Here is a 22,971-nt window from a genome sequence, read left to right as displayed (position 1 = left end):
GGAAACACACACGAGGACCCAGGACTTGTTGTAATAAAGGTAGCATCGTACAGGGAAACACTCACGAGGACCCAGGACTCGGTGTAATTAAGATAGCATCGTACAGGGAAACACACACGAGGACCCAGGACTTGTTGTAATAAAGGTAGCATCGTACAGGGAAACACTCACGAGGACCCAGTACTCGGTGTAATTAAGGTAGCATCGTACAGGGAAACACTCACGAGGACCCAGTACTCGGTGTAATTAAGGTAGCATCGTACAGGGAAACGCACACGAGGACCCAGGACTTGGTGTAATTAAGGTAGCATCGTACAGAGAAACACACACGAGGACCCAGGACTCGGTGTAATTAAGATAGCATCGTACAGAGAAACACACACGAGGACCCAGGACTTTTTGTAATAAAGGTAGCATCGTACAGGGAAACACTCACGAGGACCCAGTACTCGGTGTAATTAAGGTAGCATCGTACAGGGAAACACACACGAGGACCCAGGACTTGTTGTAATAAAGGTAGCATCGTACAGGGAAACACACACGAGGACCCAGGACTCGGTGTAATTAAGGTAGCATCGTACAGAGAAACACACACGAGGACCCAGGACTCGGTGTAATTAAGGTAGCATCGTACAGGGAAACACTCACGAGGACCCAGGACTTGGTGTAATTAAGGTAGCATCGTACAGGGAAACACACACGAGGACCCAGGACTCGGTGTAATTAAGGTAGCATCGTACAGGGAAACACACACGAGGACCCAGGACTCGGTGTAATTAAGGTGGCATCGTACAGGGAAACACACACGAGGACCCAGGACTTGGTGTAATTAAGATAGCATCGTACAGGGAAACACACACGAGGACCCAGGACTCGGTGTAATTAAGGTAGCATCGTACAGGGAAACACTCACGAGGACCCAGGACTCGGTGTAATTAAGGTAGCATCGTACAGGGAAACACACACGAGGACCCAGGACTCGGTGTAATTAAGATAGCATCGTACAGGGAAACACACACGAGGACCCAGGACTCGGTGTAATTAAGATAGCATCGTACAGGGAAACACACACGAGGACCCAGGACTCGGTGTAATAAAGGTGGCATCGTACAGGGAAACACACACGAGGACCCAGGACTTGGTGTAATAAAGGTGGCATTGTACAGGGAAACACACACGAGGACCCAGGACTCGGTGTAATTAAGGTAGCATCATACAGGGAAACACTCACGAGGACCCAGGACTCGGTGTAATTAAGGTAGCATCGTACAGGGAAACACACCCGAGGACCCAGGACTCGGTGTAATTAAGGTAGCATCGTACAGGGAAACACACACGACGACCCAGGACTTGTTGTAATTAAGGTAGCATCATACAGGGAAACACACACGAGGACCCAGGACTTGTTGTAATAAAGGTAGCATCGTACAGGGAAACACTCACGAAGACCCAGGACTCGGTGTAATTAAGGTAGCATCGTACAGGGAAACACACACGAGGACCCAGGACTCGGTGTAATTAAGGTAGCATCGTACAGGGAAACACACACAAGGACCAAAGGCTCGGTGTAATTAAAGTAGCATCGTACAGGGAAACACACGAGGACCCAGGACTTGGTGTAATTAAGGTGGCTCTCTTCTCCAGCTTGTGTATGTTGACTTCCAAGAACAGGATTTATGTTTTTATCTTGACAGTATGTGGGCGAGCTTGAACAGGATTTTCTGATTGTTGGTGAAATGAATACCACCTGTGACTCAGGAGCTGCTAAATCGGGACTTTGTAATGATGTTATGACATTGAAAATGCAGGGTTACTTTTCCAGACTGTACAATTGTTATGTAACATGGGCTTGGAAAGGTGTTATTGGTGACAGTGATCAGGATTAACATAAAACTATTGTCTATAAATTAAAAGTTGTCTGAGTATAGCTAGTGTACTGAAGATTTGCGTTAAGTCATCTGCTTTTTACAAAGACAATAAGCGGAATTATACATATTCCATGCTGTACTGGATTGGATGAACTGATATATATATATCATATGTCATGGTGTTGTGGCTGGCTATTTACATGGAGGCATATTACACTATACACCTTCCCAAGGTTCATGCAGCTTTGGAATTTTGCGAAAAATGTCCATTGAAAATCTCCTCAGGAAAAAGCATTTGAAGAAAGAACTATACATATTTATTTCTATGCCCCTGCTGGGGAGGGGCTCGTTGATCCCCTTCCGAATCAATAATATTTTGAGAACTCCACAATTACACCATAGTATCATAACATCAAGTTTTATGTCTGATCATATTTTAGTGTGATCAGTGGTCAAGTTCAAATGATCAAAAATCACATTTTATCTTTCCTATAAAGGATACATTAATGATTATTCTTTATGGTGTGGGAATTCATGTCTAACAGTATCTACAATACCAGAGTCGTGTGTCAACAGCTACATGTCTTATATGACTGAAATTTTATTGGGGCAGATGGAATTTTAAATTGGAATTTAATCCTTCAATCTCTACATGATCTGTATAAAATGTAAATATAACTAGGTCACTACTGAATAAACGAGTCTACTGGATATTGGAGAACAGAATATAAGTATTGTTGCAGACAGTAAAGGTATTGTTTCAGCCTTGGCATCCTCTCTGATACTTACTTAAAATCAATTTTTGATAGCTATCAATCCCAATACAGTCAACTTCAGAAATAACAAAGTTTCAAGAAGTTGAGAATAAAAACATTTCAGCAATTTGTTTCTCTTCATATTTTATTAATCGGGAATAACAAACTCTGGAAACTACCAAGTACTTTTCAACTTTTCCTGGTTTGTTTTTTTGTTTGTTTGTTGGGTTTATTGCCCTGTGAACAGCCAAGGTCATTTTGAGGCGGGTTTTCTTGTAGTAGTTGGTGACTACCTTACTGAACAACATATAGGAGACCCGTCGCAATTCTATCCAGAGATATTATGGTAAAATGTCTTGCCCATGGACACAACCATGACTGCACAGACTGGCTGGTTTCTCAGCTTCCCAAGAAACGCAAACCGACACTGGTAGCTGCATCGAACCACACACCTTGGACCTTCAACTGAGGTTACATGGTCACTGGAATTCGCCAGGAATTTGTTTTAGAGTAGTTCATGGTGTACTGACAATTATTTGAGAATAACAGATTTCAGCTATTTCAGTAAAGATATAGAATAGACTCAACTGAAAATCTCCAGTCTGATATGTGACACAAGATGTACATTAATATAAAGTCTTTGATATACCTGTGCAGTGACAACAGCCACACTAATTGCCTGCCACATGTTCTCATATGACAAAATCATTATTTTCTCGTGCAATTTACCTTTCCTGTCTTCTGATAAAATAGGAAATACTTTATGGTTCTTGGTGCAGAAAACTCTTTCTTCATGGCAGATTATGTGTAAGCCAATATATCTAGGCCGTTTAGAAATAATGTTACTGTCTGTATATTTTTACACAATGATTTATGATGTGGAACAAATGTGAAGAGACTGCAGTGTATATTACTCAATACTGGCATGTATGATGTACATAATAGACCAAATGTAATAAAAGGTCTGCTTATAGGTGTATCCATGCATCTAGATTGTGGTTATGTTTCTCAAGTATTGATGCACATTGAAGTATATGTTCTAAAGTTCGAGGTCTAGGTGGTGTATATACTAGAAAGTTTGAGGTCTAGTTGGTGTATATACTAGAAAGTTTGAGGTCTAGTTGGTGTATCTACTAGAAAGTTTGAGGTCTAGTTGCAATTGGTGTATATACTAGAAAGTTTGAGGTCTAGGTGGTGTATATACTAGAAAGTTTGAGGTCTAGGTGGTGTATATACTAGAAAGTTTGAGGTCTAGGTGGTGTATATACTAGAAAGTTTGAGGTCTAGGTGGTGTATATACTAGACAGTTTGAGGTCTAGGTGGTGTATATACTATAAAGTTTGAGGTCTAGGTGGTGTATATACTAGAAAGTTTGAGGTCTAGGTGGTGTATGTACTAGAAAAAAATTGAGGTCTACATGGTGTATATACTAGAAAGTTTGAGGTCTAGGTGGTGTATATACTAGACAGTTTGAGGTCTAGGTGGTGTATATACTAGAAAGTTTGAGGTCTAGTTGGTGTATATACTAGAAAGTTTGAGGTCTAGGTGGTGTATATACTAGAAAGTTTGAGGTCTAGTTGGTGTATATACTAGAAAGTTTGAGGTCTAGGTGGTGTATATACTAGAAAGTTTGAGGTCTAGGTGGTGTATATACTAGAAAGTTTGAGGTCTAGGTGGTGTATATACTAGAATGTTTGAGGTCTAGTTGGTGTATATACTAGAAAGTTTGAGGTCTAGGTGGTGTATATACTAGAAAGTTTGAGGTCTAGTGGTGTATATACTAGAAAGTTTGAGGTCTAGGTGGTGTATATACTAGAAAGTTTGAGGTCTAGGTGGTGTATATACTAGAAAGTTTGAGGTCTAGGTGGTGTATATACTAGAATGTTTGAGGTCTAGGTGGTGTATATACTAGAAAGTTTGAGGTCTAGTTGGTGTATATACTAGAAAGTTTGAGGTCTAGGTGGTGTATATACTAGAAAGTTTGAGGTCTAGTTGGTGTATATACTAGAAAGTTTGAGGTCTAGGTGGTGTATACTCTAGAATATGATTTATGTCAGTCTGTCTGAAGACAGGATTTTACCTGACTGTATGCATTCTGCTATTTTTCTGTGAATATTTCTCAGACTTTGTGGCTTGTACCATGACCTAAAAGTTGTTGTGCACCATAATGTGATTATCAGTAAGCCATCCTGGTGACTGTTCTAATCGTAGTTAGGTATGTTGTGGAATTGATAAGAAACCTCTTGTTTTCAAAGAAATATATATACAGTTTACATGTATATTTATACAGGTGAATAAGAAAAACTGCTAAATAAGCTAGCTAGTGTTACTTCACCTTAGAAATATAGCTATAAATAGTTACATGTGTCATAATGTTTATAAAGTATATCATACAGGTTGTTTACCATAACGACGCCTCATACATAATTCATGGTGTGTATAGGTACAGGAAGTAGTGATAAATATCGGTATAATGTAATGAGTCTGATGAATTTACAATTATTACTGTTTGCTGATGGTTTTATAATACCCAACTTATCAAAATGATCATTGCAGATAAAGTTTCAACTCAAGCTTATAATCCCCAAATTAAGCCTTATTAAGCAGGGAAATGTCAAAGGACCTCTCTTATTTTCTGAAGCAGAGAAATGCCAAAGGACCTATCTTATTCTCTGGAATTCCATGCATTGAATTATGCAAAAATAATGAAATAATGGAATACCCAGTGTAATCTCTGCCAATGCGTTGGTTTTACTTGGTAAATTACGGTAATAATATATTACACATGTAACTATAAAATGAGATGAACTGCTTGGTTAAGAGAGACAAGAGGTCTTATTATTACATGGACAATATTTACGACCTGGGACAAACCTCAAGAGTCTGGTGTTCACTCACTTCTGAAATATCAGCTTTGTTGTCTTAACACTACATATTTCTTACCTGTTACTAGTATATATACAGGGTGTATGATGCGACACACCGCTACAAACAATTTCTTTTGAAATAGATACATTTAATATTAAAAGGGTTTTTGTTTGTCACAGATATTGATATAATGTTGTTTTGTATGATGCATCTTTCTGATTTTGACTGACTAAACATCACATCTCTCTGTGGTGAACTCTGTACCTCTAGCCTCCCACTATTTCAGTTGTACTGCCAAGATTTGACACCTCTGATTAATCCGTAACACACTATCACGAAACTGAGGTTGACAGTCGGCAGTTGGCAAATATATATGTCATGATTACATTCTGCAGATATGCATGCTTGTCCTTGGCACACCCACTAAAATAATGATTATAGAGAAATTTGGGACGGCATTCACGGTAACATGAACAACCTTTTAAAAAGGGAAAAAATTGTGAAGGTATTAAAAGTAGGGGTATATGTAATCAATAGAATTAACTGAAATGGTTTTATAAAATTTTGCTGTATAACAATGATATTACAGCTTATTAATATTTAGTATCCAAGACATCCAGTCAGCACATCTTTCATATATATATATATATATATTATACTTCTGAAAATACTCAATGGTCCATAACATAAGGATAGTGAGTCTTATGAGATGAATTTATTTTTGTAGTTCACCAGTCATTAATATATACCAGACTGTGTATCCTAATACATATATGTATATCAGTTATTTATAATCAGTTAAGTATTTCCTGATGTAGCAGACAGTGTAGATTAGAGTACTGTTAATACTGGGTGTGTCTTTATCTATATGACATATAACAGGTTGGACTGTCCTATCTCATCCAAAATCAATGTTTTATTGAATTCCCAATGGAGTTTTAACAAACAATTATGCACAATAAAGCAAGAAAATATCTCCGATGGATTCATATTTCTATGATTTCATTATCAATGTCATCACTATTGTTTACAGGTAAATTGTCAACCAAATCACTGTATCATCAATCTATCTGGTCGCTCCATTTTACCTGGAATCTCTCTGCTTCTGACGGGGTGTCTGACACCACAGGGGCAATAATTTTAACTTATAGACTTATTGTCAATAATAACTGATCTACGGATTGGACAACAGAGTTAATGTTTCATTCTTGGTCATAAGAACATGTCAAGCCCTTGGTGCTTGGAGACCTCAATAGATTCTCTTACCATGAACCAGATATAAAGTTTGTTTTCTGAATACAATAGCATTAAAGATGCCTCCAGAATTGTTTTAGTAGAAACTATTATACGGCAGTTACGTAATCAACAAATGGCTGTTTAATTTCCAAACAACAATAATGTATTACCGGTACATATAAAAGGTTTACTGATTTTGATATTGGATCGATATTATTACTTTATAGGGGAAAGAAAAGAGTTCAGTAAATTACACATCTGTGAGTTATCTGAGGTCAACTAATCATAATTTACTTTTTCAATTCATCAACATTTCAGAAAAATGACATGAACGTTGGTAATTACAAGTCTGCCATTTGTCAGTGTGTGACTCTACGGGACACATGTGAACGGACTGATATTTAGCATATGTCATAGGAAATATATTTTTTTCAAGAAAAGGGAGATGTACGTATCAATAAATGTCATTGCCAGGAAGTCGGACAGTATCCACATTAATCATGTTTTAAAATTCACTGTGAGATCAATTACAATGTTCTGCTAATTGGTTAAAAAAATCCTATGTTACTGTTGTTAATTCATCACATAATTTGTGTTACTTGTATATCACTACCATATTGATAGCTTCAGGTCTCTCCACATTGTCCCTGTTACATCATAATGCTTTTAATTTGGCAGCAGGTCCACTGCCATTAGATGGAGTTGGCAAACAATATGAGGATGATATTAGTAATTAGGGATGTTACAACCACAAAGATCTGGAAGGCTGGGCACATGTTCATTTTGTAAATTCCCTGAATTTTCAGAATACACTTAACCATTGATCTCTATCCTGTTAGCAAGAGTGCTTGATTATGTATACGTCAATGTTGCTAGTGTAAACAATATTGAAATTTTAATTTTTGTATTCAAATTCTTGAATTAGCCGTTATATTGAGTGGTCAAAGGTATTGGTAACTGGTCAAAGTTGCTTATGTAAAGGCGTGTGGTGTGTACCAACCTGCAGACATTTTGTTTCTGTGTCCTTATAATGCGTTTCTAGCCTGAATGTTGAAGAAAAGACAACCATATGAACTTGCTGTCCTACATGCTTTGTTATCTGTGATGTGCTGACAATCGGATACAAATTGACAACATAATCAGACCTGTCATTTTCTGATAATGCCACATTGTCAGAATTGATTGCCAGGAAAGGAAGATGAGAAAAGCTTACAGAGTGTTAAAGATGCTATAAGCTAAAGGGTTGGAAACAAATAACATACCAATTGCATGCAAGGATGACTACAATGAGACAAAATTCCACATGTACAGTAATGTAAACACATCCAAGTAATGTTTATCCTGTAATACTTTGAGATGTATAATAATTTAAAACAAAAACAAAAAAAGACACAAAATTTGTTTTATTCCTATTTATAATAATCATAATCACTTGGGTTTTATAGATGCTAAGTGCTAAAGGCTTGGAAAAACATTGTACCACATATAGATACAGGTCCATTGGACCTCTTGTTGTAATGTGCCTGTTGAGTTTCAGACAGATAAATACATGCATATAATTAGATAAATGAAATAGTTGCTGCAGTTCAAATTTCAAGAAATACCACATATGTTCATTACTGCGCATGTTAGGCGATGGTACTTCGTTGGAAAGGTGTGTAAAGGTCAGGGTATAAGGGAAAGCCAAGTGAATGGGGTGTACCATTCCTATCATACCTGTCTAGTGTATCACAGATCTAATCAGCTGTGAGGTGTGGTGTCCAGGTAGATTACAGGTGTGCTGGCCAGGTAGATCAGACAGATATAGGTCTACTGTTCAACTTCCTTCTGTAATTGATTACAAATAAAACTTGCTGATTAATTCAGTTATCAGTATTTTGTGACTGACTACTAAACAGGCAGTAGGAAATGTACTGATATTCATGTACTTATGATATCATACAGATTACGTACAGACCTTTCACCAACTCTATACTTAATAAAAGATACAAAATATCTTGTTCTTCCTGGCTTTAAATCAGTAGGTAATATTCAAACCTTTTGCTGTTTAAAATCCTTCAAACAAATTTTATATATAATGCAGCATTCAATATAATTTCCCATATGGTTATGATAATGACATCATTTTAACAGAGATAAGCATACACTTTGTAATGAAATGGTGAACTTTAATCAATTATTGGAATATTCTACAATATAATATACATGACATTACTGGGGGTTTGGTATGATTTGGTTTGTTTTGTTAAACGTCCTATCAACAGCCAAGGTTACCCAAGGACGGCCTCCCGTGTGCACGACATGCATGCGTGTGGTGAGTGCGTATGTGTGTTTTGGGAGGCTGCGGTATGTTCGTGTTAAGTCTCCTTGTGATAGGCCGGAACTTTTGCCGATTTATAGTGCTACCCCACTGAAACACACTGCCGAAGACACCCAGCAGGACACCCCACCCGGTCACATTATACTGACAACGGGCGAACCAGTCATCCCACTCCTAATATGCTGAGCGCTAAGCAGGAGTAAAAACTACCATTTTTAAAGACTCTGGTATGTCTCGGCCATGGGGACAGAACCCAAAGTCTTCCTCACAGGGGCGAACGCTCAACTAAAGGCCAAAAGTGAGGCATTGTCAAGGGAGACATTAGGAAGAAGAAAGTTGTTCAGAAAGAAGAGAAAAGATAAGATCCCAAATTTAGTCGCCTCTTACGATCATGCAATAGGGGCAGCATGTACAATTCTTACGCCCTACATGCATTACTGGGGGAGGGGAGTTATTAAGGGTTAAACTAAATGTACTTGGTATGTTATTATTGGACTTAAAAAAAAAGAAAATTGTCACAAAGCGTTAATTTATTTTGCCAGATTTTGCAAATCATTGGTTAAGTACTTGTGATAGGGCTTACCGTATATCACAACACATATTATAAACCATTGGTCGAGTACTTGTGATAGGGCTTATATCACAACACATATTATAAACCATTGGTTGAGTACTTGTGATAGGGCTTATATCACCACACATATTATAAACCATTGGTCGAGTACTTGTGATAGGGCTTATATCACAACACATATTATAAATCTTTGGTCGAGTACTTGTGATAGGGCTTATATCACCACACATATTATAAATCTTTGGTCGAGTACTTATGATAGGGCTTATATCACCACACATATTATAAATCATTGGTCGAGTACTTGTGATAGGGCTTATATCACCACACATATTATAAATCTTTGGTCGAGTACTTGTGATAGGGCTTATATCACACCACATATTATAAATCTTTGGTCGAGTACTTGTGATAGGGCTTATATCACCACACATATTATAAACCATTGGTCGAGTACTTGTGATAGGACTTATATCACACCACATATTATAAATCTTTGGTCGAGTACTTGTGATAGGGCTTATATCACCACACATATTATAAATCTTTGGTCGAGTACTTGTGATAGGGCTTATATCACACCACATATTATAAATCTTTGGTTGAGTACTTGTGATAGGGCTTATATCACCACACATATTATAAATCTTTGGTCGAGTACTTGTGATAGGGCTTATATCACACCACATATTATAAATCTTTGGTCGAGTACTTGTGATAGGGCTTATATCACACCACACATATTATAAACCATTGGTCGAGTACTTGTGATAGGGCTTATATCACACCACATATTATAAACCATTGGTCGAGTACTTGTGATAGGGCTTATATCACCACACATATTATAAATCATCAATGGTTGAGTACTTGTGATTGGGCTTATAATCACCACACATATTATAAATCATTGGTCGAGTACTTGTGATAGGGCTTATATCACACCACATATTATAAATCTTTAGTCGAGTACTTGTGATAGGGCTTATATCACACCACATATTATAAATCATTGGTCGAGTACTTGTGATAGGACTTATAATATGATCACCACATGTATTGATTCATCTCGGCATCAACATTCAGTGATGACCTTTTCTAATGTTCGTCCCCGGATATACAATGCTGAATTTGGCATACCGGTAAATACTTTTGTTCTAAATTGAAATAATGATTCTATAAATCTATTAGAAATAATAGAATAGATGATGTTTTGTGTATGCTGCAGATCCAGATGATCTGGGATGATAATGCTCGTTAGACCTGACCACTATTAAAACTGAAAGCTAGGTGTTCCCACGGTATTAGAGACATGTTTAAATCATGAAAAGTGTTCTTGTTTTCACTGCCCTGAGTGCTGAAATTTCTGTTCTTTTTTATTTTCAAATAAAGTACTATTCCAGTTTTCAGAGTTAAAGAATTTGCATTAAAATCACCAATTCAGAGGAATGATAATGAAATTCGAAAAAAAGGTTTTTCAATTTCATTTCAGAGATGAGTTGTATTGATGAGTTTTTTCAAAGGAGATGGGCCAATATAGTATATACAAGACTGCCAACCCTGTCCAATTTCAACCGTAGGTATACATACAGGTGTCCTAAATCTTATAGTGTAGTAGTACAGGTTATACATATTCATACAGGTACCATGGCTAAAGGGTGATGAAATGACTTTTTCTCACTTAAATGATTAATAATGCTTCAGCTACTACCTAGCTTCAGACGTGACGTACTATTCTCCACAGGTGATCGGCGCCCCTTGGTGACATTCTATTATATGGTTTAACATACTGTAGCTGTGGTAAACAAACCAAGTCTCCAAGGTGATAGACTGGGGAGTATTTTGAAAGTTTTTAACATTCATTAAAGGATTTAAGATGACCACAGCGTCTTATAGCATTTATAATGTTTCCAAACTATACTCTGAAAATTAGAAAAAAAGATATGGGTGCCGTAATTTGCATATATATATGTTCAATTAAAGGTTTCTCATTTATCGAGCCCGTTTTTTCTCTGCTGTGAATTGCTCCTTAAGGAAAATGTGAGGAACCTGATGGAGCAAAAAATTATTTTGTCTTGTTAAAGAGTATGTATTGTGTTTTTAGCCTACCATCATCAGATTATGGGCTGATTCAGCATAGTACTATAACCAACATGCTCAATCAACATGGTTAGATAATAATATTTTGTAACTACTATGCCCGAGCAAAGGAATGACCTTGACCCACTTCCACATTCACAGGTGTCAAAATGTGTTAAAATCATAAATTTAGGTCTTCATTAATTGGATGGAGGTCTATCAAAGGTGAACAAGTCATCTTGTCCAAAATTGAAAATATGTATGAATTTTATTATGCAGTGTTTAAAATTAATCTACAATGTCAAGGTCACAGATCGGACAGACACACCAGTTTGAACAACACTTGATAGATACATTGTAGCCAATTGATCCTCTTGTGATTTGTGTATTCTGTGATTGAGTTTTTAAGGTGACATCAGTACCAGGGCGCTATGTTTTAGCGTTGATTTAGGTAGGACATCAGTACCAGGACACTATGTTTTAGTGTTGATTTAGGTAGGACATCAGTACCAGGAAGCTATGTTTTAGTGTTGATTTAGGTAGGACATCAGTACCAGGACGCTATGTTTTAGTGTTGTTTTAGGTAGGACATCAGTACCAGGACACTATGTTTTAGTGTTGTTTTAGGTAGGTCATCAGTACCAGGACGCTATGTTTTAGTGTTGTTTTAGGTAGGACATCAGTACCAGGACACTATGTTTTAGTGTTGTTTTAGGTAGGTCATCAGTACCAGGACGCTATGTTTTAGTGTTGTTGTAGGTAGGACATCAGTACCAGGACGCTATGTTTTAGTGTTGTTTTAGGTAGGACATCAGTACCGGGACGCTATGTTTTAGTGTTGTTTTAGGTAGGTCATCAGTACCAGCACCCAATGATTTAGTGTTGATTTAGGTAGGACATCAGTACCAGGATGCTATGTTTTAGTGTTGTTTTAGGTAGGTCATCAGTACCAGCACCCAATGATTTAGTGTTGATTTAGGTAGGACATCAGTACCAGGATGCTATGTTTTAGTGTTGTTTTAGGTAGGTCATCAGTACCAGGACGCTATGTTTTAGAGTTGTTTTAGGTAGGTCATCAGTACCAGCACCCAATGATTTAGTGTTGATTTAGGTAGGACATCAGTACCAGGACCTAATGATTTAGTGTTGATTTAGGTAGGACATCAGTACCAGGATGCTATGTTTTAGTGTTGTTTTAGGTAGGACATCAGTACCAGGACGCTATGTTTTAGTGTTGTTTTAGGTAGGACATCAGAACCAGGACGCTATGTTTTAGTGTTGTTTTAGGTAGGTCATCAGTACCAGCACCCAATGATTTAGTGTTGATTTAGGTAGGTCATCAGTACCAGGACGCTATGTTTTAGTGTTGATTTAGGTAGGTCATCAGTACCAGGACGCTATGTTTTAGTGTTGATTTAGGTAGGACATCAGTACCAGGATGCTATGTTTTAGTGTTGATTTAGGTAGGACATCAGTACCAGGACACTATGTTTTAGTGTTGTTTTAGGTAGGACATCAGTACCAGGACCTAATGATTTAGTGTTGATTTAGGTAGGACATCAGTACCAGGACCTAATGATTTAGTGTTGATTTAGGTAGGACATCAGTACCAGGACACTATGTTTTAGTGTTGTTTTAGGTAGGACATCAGTACCAGGACGCTATGTTTTAGTGTTGTTTTAGGTAGGTCATCAGTACCAGGACCTAATGATTTAGTGTTGTTTTAGGATAGGACATCAGTACCAGGACCTAATGATTTAGTGTTGTTTTAGATAGGACATCAGTACCAGGACCTAATGATTTAGTGTTGTTTTAGATAGGACATCAGTACCAGGACCTAATGATTTAGTGTTGTTTTAGATAGGACATCAGTACCAGGACCCAATGATTTAGTGTTGTTTTAGGTAGGTCATCAGTACCAGGACCCAATGATTTAGTGTTGTTTTAGGTAGGACATCAGTACCAGGACCCAATGATTTAGTGTTGTTTTAGATAGGACATCAGTACCAGGACCTAATGATTTAGTGTTGTTTTAGGTAGGTCATCAGTACCAGGACCCAATGATTTAGTGTTGTTTTAGATAGGACATCAGTACCAGGACCCAATGATTTAGTGTTGTTTTAGGTAGGACATCAGTACCAGGACCCAATGATTTAGTGTTGTTTTAGGTAGGACATCAGTACCAGGACCTAATGATTTAGTGTTGATTTAGGTAGGACATCAGTACCAGGACGCTATGTTTTAGTGTTGTTTTAGGTAGGTCATCAGTACCAGGACGCTATGTTTTAGTGTTGATTTAGGTAGGACATCAGTACCAGGACCCAATGATTTAGTGTTGTTTTAGGTAGGACATCAGTACCAGGACCCAATGATTTAGTGTTGTTTTAGGTAGGACATCAGTACCAGGACCCAATGATTTAGTGTTGTTTTAGGTAGGACATCAGTACCAGGACCTAATGATTTAGTGTTGTTTTAGGTAGGACATCAGTACCAGGACGCTATGTTTTAGTGTTGATTTAGGTAGGACATCAGTACCAGGACCCAATGATTTAGTGTTGTTTTAGGTAGGACATCAGTACCAGGACCCAATGATTTAGTGTTGTTTTAGGTAGGACATCAGTACCAGGACGCTATGTTTTTGTGTTGTTTTAGGTAGGACATCAGTACCAGGACGCTATGTTTTAGTGTTGTTTTAGGTAGGACATCAGTACCAGGACCTAATGATTTAGTGTTGATTTAGGTAGGACATCAGTACCAGGACCTAATGATTTAGTGTTGATTTAGGTAGGACATCAGTACCAGGACGCTATGTTTTAGTGTTGATTTAGGTAGGACATCAGTACCAGGACGCTATGTTTTAGTGTTGATTTAGGTAGGACATCAGTACCAGGACGCTATGTTTTAGTGTTGATTTAGGTAGGTCATCAGTACCAGGACGCTATGTTTTAGTGTTGATTTAGGTAGGACATCAGTACCAGGACGCTGTTTTAGTGTTTTAGGTAGGACATTAGTACCAGGACGCTATGTTTTAGTGTTGTTTTAGGTAGGACATCAGTACCAGGACGCTATGTTTTAGTGTTGTTTTAGGTAGGACATCAGTACCAGGACCTAATGATTTAGTGTTGTTTTAGGTAGGACATCAGTACCAGGACACTATGTTTTAGTGTTGATTTAGGTAGGACATCAGTACCAGGACGCTATGTTTTAGTGTTGTTGTAGGTAGGACATCAGTACCAGGACGCTATGTTTTAGTGTTGTTTTAGGTAGGTCATCAGTACCAGGACCTAATGATTTAGTGTTGTTTTAGGTAGGTCATCAGTACCAGGACGCTATGTTTTAGTGTTGTTTTAGGTAGGACATCAGTACCAGGACGCTATGTTTTAGTGTTGTTTTAGGTAGGACATCAGTACCAGGACGCTATGTTTTAGTGTTGATTTAGGTAGGACATCAGTACCAGGACGCTATGTTTTTGTGTTGTTTTAGGTAGGTCATCAGTACCAGCACCCAATGATTTAGTGTTGATTTAGGTAGGACATCAGTACCAGGACGCTATGTTTTAGTGTTGTTTTAGGTAGGACATCAGTACCAGGACGCTATGTTTTAGTGTTGATTTAGGTAGGTCATCAGTACCAGGACGCTATGTTTTAGTGTTGTTTTAGGTAGGACATCAGTACCAGGACCTAATGATTTAGTGTTGATTTAGGTAGGACATCAGTACCAGGACGCTATGTTTTAGTGTTGTTTTAGGTAGGTCATCAGTACCAGGACGCTATGTTTTAGTGTTGTTTTAGGTAGGACATCAGTACCAGGACCTAATGATTTAGTGTTGTTTTAGGTAGGTCATCAGTACCAGGACGCTATGTTTTTGTGTTGTTTTAGGTAGGACATCAGTACCTGCAGGACGCTATGTTTTAGTGTTGTTTTAGGTAGGTCATCAGTACCAGCACCCAATGATTTAGTGTTGATTTAGGTAGGACATCAGTACCAGGATGCTATGTTTTAGTGTTGTTTTAGGTAGGACATCAGTACCAGGACCCAATGATTTAGTGTTGTTTTAGATAGGACATCAGTACCAGGACCCAATGATTTAGTGTTGTTTTAGGTAGGACATCAGTACCAGGACGCTATGTTTTAGTGTTGATTTAGGTAGGACATCAGTACCAGGACGCTATGTTTTAGTGTTGTTTTAGGTAGGACATAGTCATCAGTACCAGGACACTATGTTTTAGTGTTGATTTAGGTAGGACATCAGTACCAGGACGCTATGTTTTAGTGTTGTTGTAGGTAGGACATCAGTACCAGGACGCTATGTTTTAGTGTTGATTTAGGTAGGACATCAGTACCAGGACGCTATGTTTTAGTGTTGATTTAGGTAGGACATCAGTACCAGGACGCTATGTTTTAGTGTTGATTTAGGTAGGACATCAGTACCAGGACGCTATGTTTTAGTGTTGATTTAGGTAGGACATCAGTACCAGGACGCTATGTTTTAGTGTTGTTTTAGGTAGGTACATCAGTACCAGGACGCTATGTTTAGTGTTGTTTTAGGTAGGACATCAGTACCAGGACGCTATGTTTTAGTGTTGTTTTAGGTAGGACATCAGTACCAGGACGCTATGTTTTAGTGTTGTTTTAGGTAGGACATCAGTACCAGGACGCTATGTTTTAGTGTTGTTTTTAGGTAGGACATCAGTACCAGGACGCTATGTTTTAGTGTTGATTTAGGTAGGACATCAGTACCAGGACGCTATGTTTTAGTGTTGTTTTAGGTAGGACATCAGTACCAGGACGCTATGTTTTAGTGTTGATTTAGGTAGGACATCAGTACCAGGACGCTATGTTTTAGTGTTGATTTAGGTAGGACATCAGTACCAGGACGCTATGTTTTAGTGTTGATTTTAGGTAGGACATCAGTACCAGGACGCTATGTTTAGTGTTGATTTAGGTAGGACATCAGTACCAGGACGCTATGTTTTAGTGTTGTTTTAGGTAGGACATCAGTACCAGGACCCAATGATTTAGTGTTGTTGTAGGTAGGACATCAGTACCAGGACGCTATGTTTTAGTGTTGTTTTAGGTAGGACATCAGTACCAGGACGCTATGTTTTAGTGTTGTTTTAGGTAGGTCATCAGTACCAGGACGCAATGTTTTAGTGTTGATTTAGGTAGGACATCAGTACCAGGACGCTATGTTTTAGTGTTGATTTAGGTAGGACATCAGTACCAGGACGCTATGTTTTAGTGTTGATTTAGGTAGGTCATCAGTACCAGGACGCAATGTTTTAGTGTTGATTTAGGTAGGACATCAGTACCAGGACGCTATGTTTTAGTGTTGATTTAGGTAGGACATCAGTACCAGGACGCTATGTTTTAGTGTTGATTTAGGTAGGACATCAGTACCAGGACGCTATGTTTTAGTGTTGTTTTAGGTAGGACATCAGTACCAGGACGCTATGTTTTAGTGTTGATTTAGGTAGGACATCAGTACCAGGACGCTATGTTTTAGTGTTGTTTTAGGTAGGACATCAGTACCAGGACGCTATGTTTTAGTGTTGTTTTAGGTAGGTCATCAGTACCAGGACGCTATGTTTTAGTGTTGTTTTAGGTAGGTCATCAGTACCAGGACGCTATGTTTTAGTGTTGTTTTAGGTAGGACATCAGTACCAGGACGCTATGTTTTAGTGTTGTTTTAGGTAGGACATCAGTACCAGGACGCTATGTTTTAGTGTTGTTTTAGGTAGGTCATCAGTACCAGGACGCTATGTTTTAGTGTTGTTTTAGGTAGGACATCAGTACCAGGACGCTATGTTTTAGTGTTGTTTTAGGTAGGACATCAGTACCAGGACGCTATGTTTTAGTGTTGTTTTAGGTAGGTCATCAGTACCAGGACGCTATGTTTTAGTGTTGTTTTAGGTAGGACATCAGTACCAGGACCTAATGATTTAGTGTTGTTTTAGGTAGGTCATCAGTACCAGGACGCTATGTTTTAGTGTTGATTTAGGTAGGTCATCAGTACCAGGACGCTATGTTTTAGTGTTGATTTAGGTAGGACATCAGTACCAGGACGCTATGTTTTAGTGTTGTTTTAGGTAGGACATCAGTACCAGGACGCTATGTTTTAGTGTTGATTTAGGTAGGACATCAGTACCAGGACGCTATGTTTTAGTGTTGTTTTAGGTAGGACATCAGTACCAGGACACTATGTTTTAGTGTTGTTTTAGGTAGGACATCAGTACCAGGACGCTATGTTTTAGTGTTGTTTTAGGTAGGACATCAGTACCAGGACGCTATGTTTTAGTGTTGTTTTAGGTAGGTCATCAGTACCAGGACGCTATGTTTTAGTGTTGATTTAGGTAGGACATCAGTACCAGGACGCTATGTTTTAGTGTTGTTTTAGGTAGGACATCAGTACCAGGACGCTATGTTTTAGTGTTGATTTAGGTAGGTCATCAGTACCAGGACCTAATGATTTAGTGTTGTTTTAGGTAGGACATCAGTACCAGGACGCTATGTTTTAGTGTTGTTTTAGGTAGGACATCAGTACCAGGACGCTATGTTTTAGTGTTGTTTTAGGTAGGACATCAGTACCAGGACACTATGTTTTAGTGTTGTTTTAGGTAGGACATCAGTACCAGGACGCTATGTTTTAGTGTTGTTTTAGGTAGGACATCAGTACCAGGACCTAATGATTTAGTGTTGTTTTAGGTAGGTCATCAGTACCAGGACGCTATGTTTTAGTGTTGTTTTAGGTAGGACATCAGTACCAGGACGCTATGTTTTAGTGTTGATTTAGGTAGGACATCAGTACCAGGACGCTATGTTTTAGTGTTGTTTTAGGTAGGACATCAGTACCAGGACGCTATGTTTTAGTGTTGTTTTAGGTAGGACATCAGTACCAGGACGCTATGTTTTAGTGTTGATTTAGGTAGGACATCAGTACCAGGACGCTATGTTTTAGTGTTGTTTTAGGTAGGACATCAGTACCAGGACGCTATGTTTTAGTGTTGATTTAGGTTTTAGTGTTGATTTAGGTAGGACATCAGTTCCAGGAAGCTATGTTTTAGTGTTGATTTAGGTAGGTCATCAGTACCAGGACGCTATGTTTTAGTGTTGATTTAGGTCATGCACTTCTGAGTGTATAACTTGTCAGGATTTTAGCCAAAAATGACTCACTACATAATTATATCCTGGCTAGATCTGAAAGTGTTACACCATGATATACAAACAATACAACCAAATCAGGCTAAACCTACAACACATCTGTACAAAACCCCAGTACAATTACAACCATATCAGGCTAAACCTATAACACATCTGTACAAAACCCCAGTACAATTACAACCAAATCAGGCTAAACCTATAACACATCTGTACAAAACGCCAGTACAATTACAACCATATCAGACTAAACCTACAACACATCTGTACAAAACCCCAGTATAACATTGTCAAAGTTTGAGTATCAGAAATGAGTCAGTAGTGCTGTCAAAATGTAAGCTGCGTCGAATGTGACAGAGTGCACTGCTACAGTGTGATTGTATGTTAAAAATCAAATGTCTGCTGTCTGCCTCGAGGTATAACTTCCTAACACATATAAATACAAGGAAATTAAACATCACCTCAGAAAGAATGCATGAGACATGCATTTACTCAATACATAAAAAGCATACCTGTATACTCAGGAACAGTTTTTGAGTACACACAAACTTGAAATAGGTTTATTGTTATGCTGACAGTTTTGAAAAGCTGCAATACAAACTCAATAAAAAAAAATCTTGTATATATTTAAAGGAATAGTGAATAACAAACTCAGAAATAGTTATAAGAATGATTTTTTTTAATACAAATCAAATGAGTCATTGATAGGCAGTCAAGCTAGCTGTTAAGCTGTTTTCGCTTGACGGTGGCACACTGCCTAGCTCTATAAATGTCATGGGACTACACATAATAAAATGACTGCCCCACTCAGTACTGGTAATTGTAAATTGTTTATGGTCGTTTGTTTACAGAGTCTACTGTGTGTATACCAGTTATAAGTTAGTTCACAAAGAAATACAGCCATTGTCTTGACTGATTTCAGCAATTTGTTCACACAAATCCAATAATACATGTACATGATTGTATAGTTTCTTTTATATACTCTTTTTAATAATGATTAAAAAAAGTTGTGTTGCCAATTGATATTTGCATAATACAATACATGTACATGTTTTTCACTGTAAACGTGATAAAAGTTCACATATATATATTGCACTAGATAACTCTTATTTTTGTGAAAATTTCGTTAAAAAAAAAATGTGAAGATATGGTCTCATTTTAGCATTGCAAAATCTTTTATGACCACATGAATTATGTTTAGTTGTCTGACAGCAATATTAGTTAACTTGATAGATGATCAACATAGTAATGAAATGTATAATTAAAGTCTTAAATTCAGCTAGGTCCCAGTTCCTTGTAAGTTCCTCAACATAAGGACATTAATATATCTAAAGACATCCACATATAATCGCATTATAGCGCTTGAAGTCAAGGAAAATTTCTTTTACCGGAACTTAAGATGTGTTCCTTTGTTCCAATAGAATGATCAAAGGGTCCTTAATTAGAGGTATATTGAATCAAGTGAGGAAATATGTTGCCACAAAGGTATAGAGAAGACCAAAGTTGACTGGAGACGATGCTTTGTGACATTACATATAAAGGGACTATAGGATAGGGAGTCACATTGAATAGTAAACCAGTGGTAGGTCGCCTACTCGGGTGACTCTTTATTATGATAGGAATATTCTGATCAGCATGAGATCCGTCTATAGGTATCATAGTTTGTTATACTGGTATGGAATTAACTGGATAGGATATCTATAACATTCTGGTCTATACATGGTACCATGTTTAAAACGATGAATCGTGACTATAGTCAGTATCCTGTCAAAAGTCGATGCCTGGTTATAACACCACCCAATGTTGTTTACTGCAGGTCATTAAAAAGTCTAGATCATTGCCTAATAAGCCCACTCCTTAACACTGAATCAAAGTTTTCGTGTTGGTTGGCTGAACTTGCTTTACAGTAGTGCAGCGTTTTAGTATTTAATGTGGAGCTAAAATAAGCCTTATGATATGATTCACGGCAATTGCCAATTACACAAATTAGCATTATTTACTAGTAATGTGGTGTGACGAATGAATCACATTAAAATATTTTTTTTTTGTAATTATCTTTTTATTCAGTTTTTCAATGCAATATACATTATATTTTCATATTATGCATGCTCACACGTGCACATATACATGAAATATAGAACAAAATACTTACAAATCATCTAATTCACACACACACAAAACACCCAGCTCACAAAAGCTATATTGAAGTACACACATGAAACAGCATCATACACACATACACCAGACACACACAGACCCACCCTCCCATGCATGTACCCCTACATATATATTTCAAAAAGCATATATAGCATGTATATTCGAACACGCACACCTCCCCCCACCCCCCACAAAACACCCTCACACACCACACACCCTCACACACATTGATATCAGCATGTATATTTTCACAATCAAGATTGTTTACATACAAATACCTAACCTACACATTAACACTTTTTACCAGCAAATTTTACAAGTTACAACTTACAGACATTAATGGATCGAAATTTCAGTATTTTGTTATCTTTCAAAAGGGAAAAACGAAGTGACATCAGTAATGATTAAGTACATTGCATTGATTTTGTAAAAAAAGAAAGAAGAGGAAGTGACTAGAGATTATACTAAGAAAGAGGACTGTAATCACAAAAGATAAAGGAGAGAAAGTATAAGAGAGAAAGAGAAACTAAAAGAAGGAAAAGGTTTGGGCGAGATGGAGGAACTCTATGTAGACAGCAAACAATACTGGAATATATAATAATTTAAAAGCATTTTTTTCCGGCAAATGAGAAAAAAACTGTCGAACTAAGAAAATGACAAAAGGATATAAAATGAAATATATAACAATGGATAAAATAAAGTATGACACATTATAGTTTAACTAATTTATCCCATTTCCTCCACTCATTTTCAAATTTATATTTAGCTGTTTCACCTTTGCCAATTGCAATGTATTTTTGAATCATGTAATTATCTTTTATAATATTGACAGGAGCAATAATGTTTAATGAATTGTGTAAGCATCTAGTTCTATAAATATATTGTTTAATAGTAATTATAATTTCATTATCTACTCTATTACTGGGAAGGTAATTTTCATGCAGAATGCCAAAAAGAAAAGATTTCTTATTCACTGAAAATGGGATCAAAAGAGCTTCTAATAATGTGTCAAAACTTTCCAATAATCTGTGTACTTCTTCACATTCCCACAGTAAATGAGTAATTGTCTCTGTTTCAGTGTTGCACAAAGCACAAAGAGGGGAGATAACCATTCTAATTTTAAACAGGAAAGAGTTAGTTGTGAGAATATGATGGATTACTCTAAACTGAAACCACTGTAATTTTGTATTTCTTGTAACAGCGAAAGGCATTTTGTAGATTTTACTCCATGTCAGATTGTCTATGTTGTCAAAAATTATGTTCCATTTCCTAGGGCCAGATGGTATAATATTTGATTTAATCATAAAAGAATAAAAAGTTTTTGACCCTTTACTTTCCCTTAGAATAAGTTGTAGATTTATTGGTATATATGGGTAGGAAATTTCTTGACCATGTGTATTGTATGTAGAAACAAAATCTTTAATAGCAGATATTAGACCTCGATATTGTAAAAAATTTGTATTCACTTGGTATAGCTGGATAAATTCATTGTATGAGAAGAATAAACCTGCTTCAACATGTGACATGAATCACATTAAAATATTCTTAGTCGTAGTGAAGTAACTTTTAAAAGTATTTACATTTTTGTAACAGCTAAATTGTAGTGTACTATAAAAATCATGTCAATTTAAGATAGAGTTATTTAATAATTTTCCAAACCCATGCCTGGTAATAAGTTCTGAAATGCCACCCTGTAATAAGCTTACCACTTACTTTGATTCAAGTATTTGATATTGGTCCCCTGGGCTTATTGCAGGATAAATACTGTACTGCATTGTATCTTCATAATGTTGATGGAATATCTCTACAAGGACAAAGAATTCTGGTTATCAACCTTCAGTCATTGTAACACTGGCATAAAAAAAATATACTGAAAGGTCTGACCCTACAAAATGGCCATGTTATACCGACATGGATTGAAATAGTACAGATGTTCTTATGATTACGGTTTAACAT

At 37.2% G+C, this 22,971-nt stretch overlaps 1 protein-coding gene across 6 annotated transcripts in view; it reads left to right on the top strand.

Moving 5' to 3' along the window:
* The window catches only part of LOC117329135 (protein diaphanous homolog 2-like), an 81,233-nt gene that overhangs the window by 19,707 nt on the left and 38,555 nt on the right, over positions 1-22,971 (top strand). The window lies entirely within an intron of this gene.

The sequence above is a fragment of the Pecten maximus genome, chromosome 6 (genome assembly GCF_902652985.1).
Source record: "Pecten maximus chromosome 6, xPecMax1.1, whole genome shotgun sequence".
Taxonomy (NCBI): domain Eukaryota; kingdom Metazoa; phylum Mollusca; class Bivalvia; order Pectinida; family Pectinidae; genus Pecten; species Pecten maximus.
This window is presented reverse-complemented; position numbering and strand designations above follow the sequence as displayed.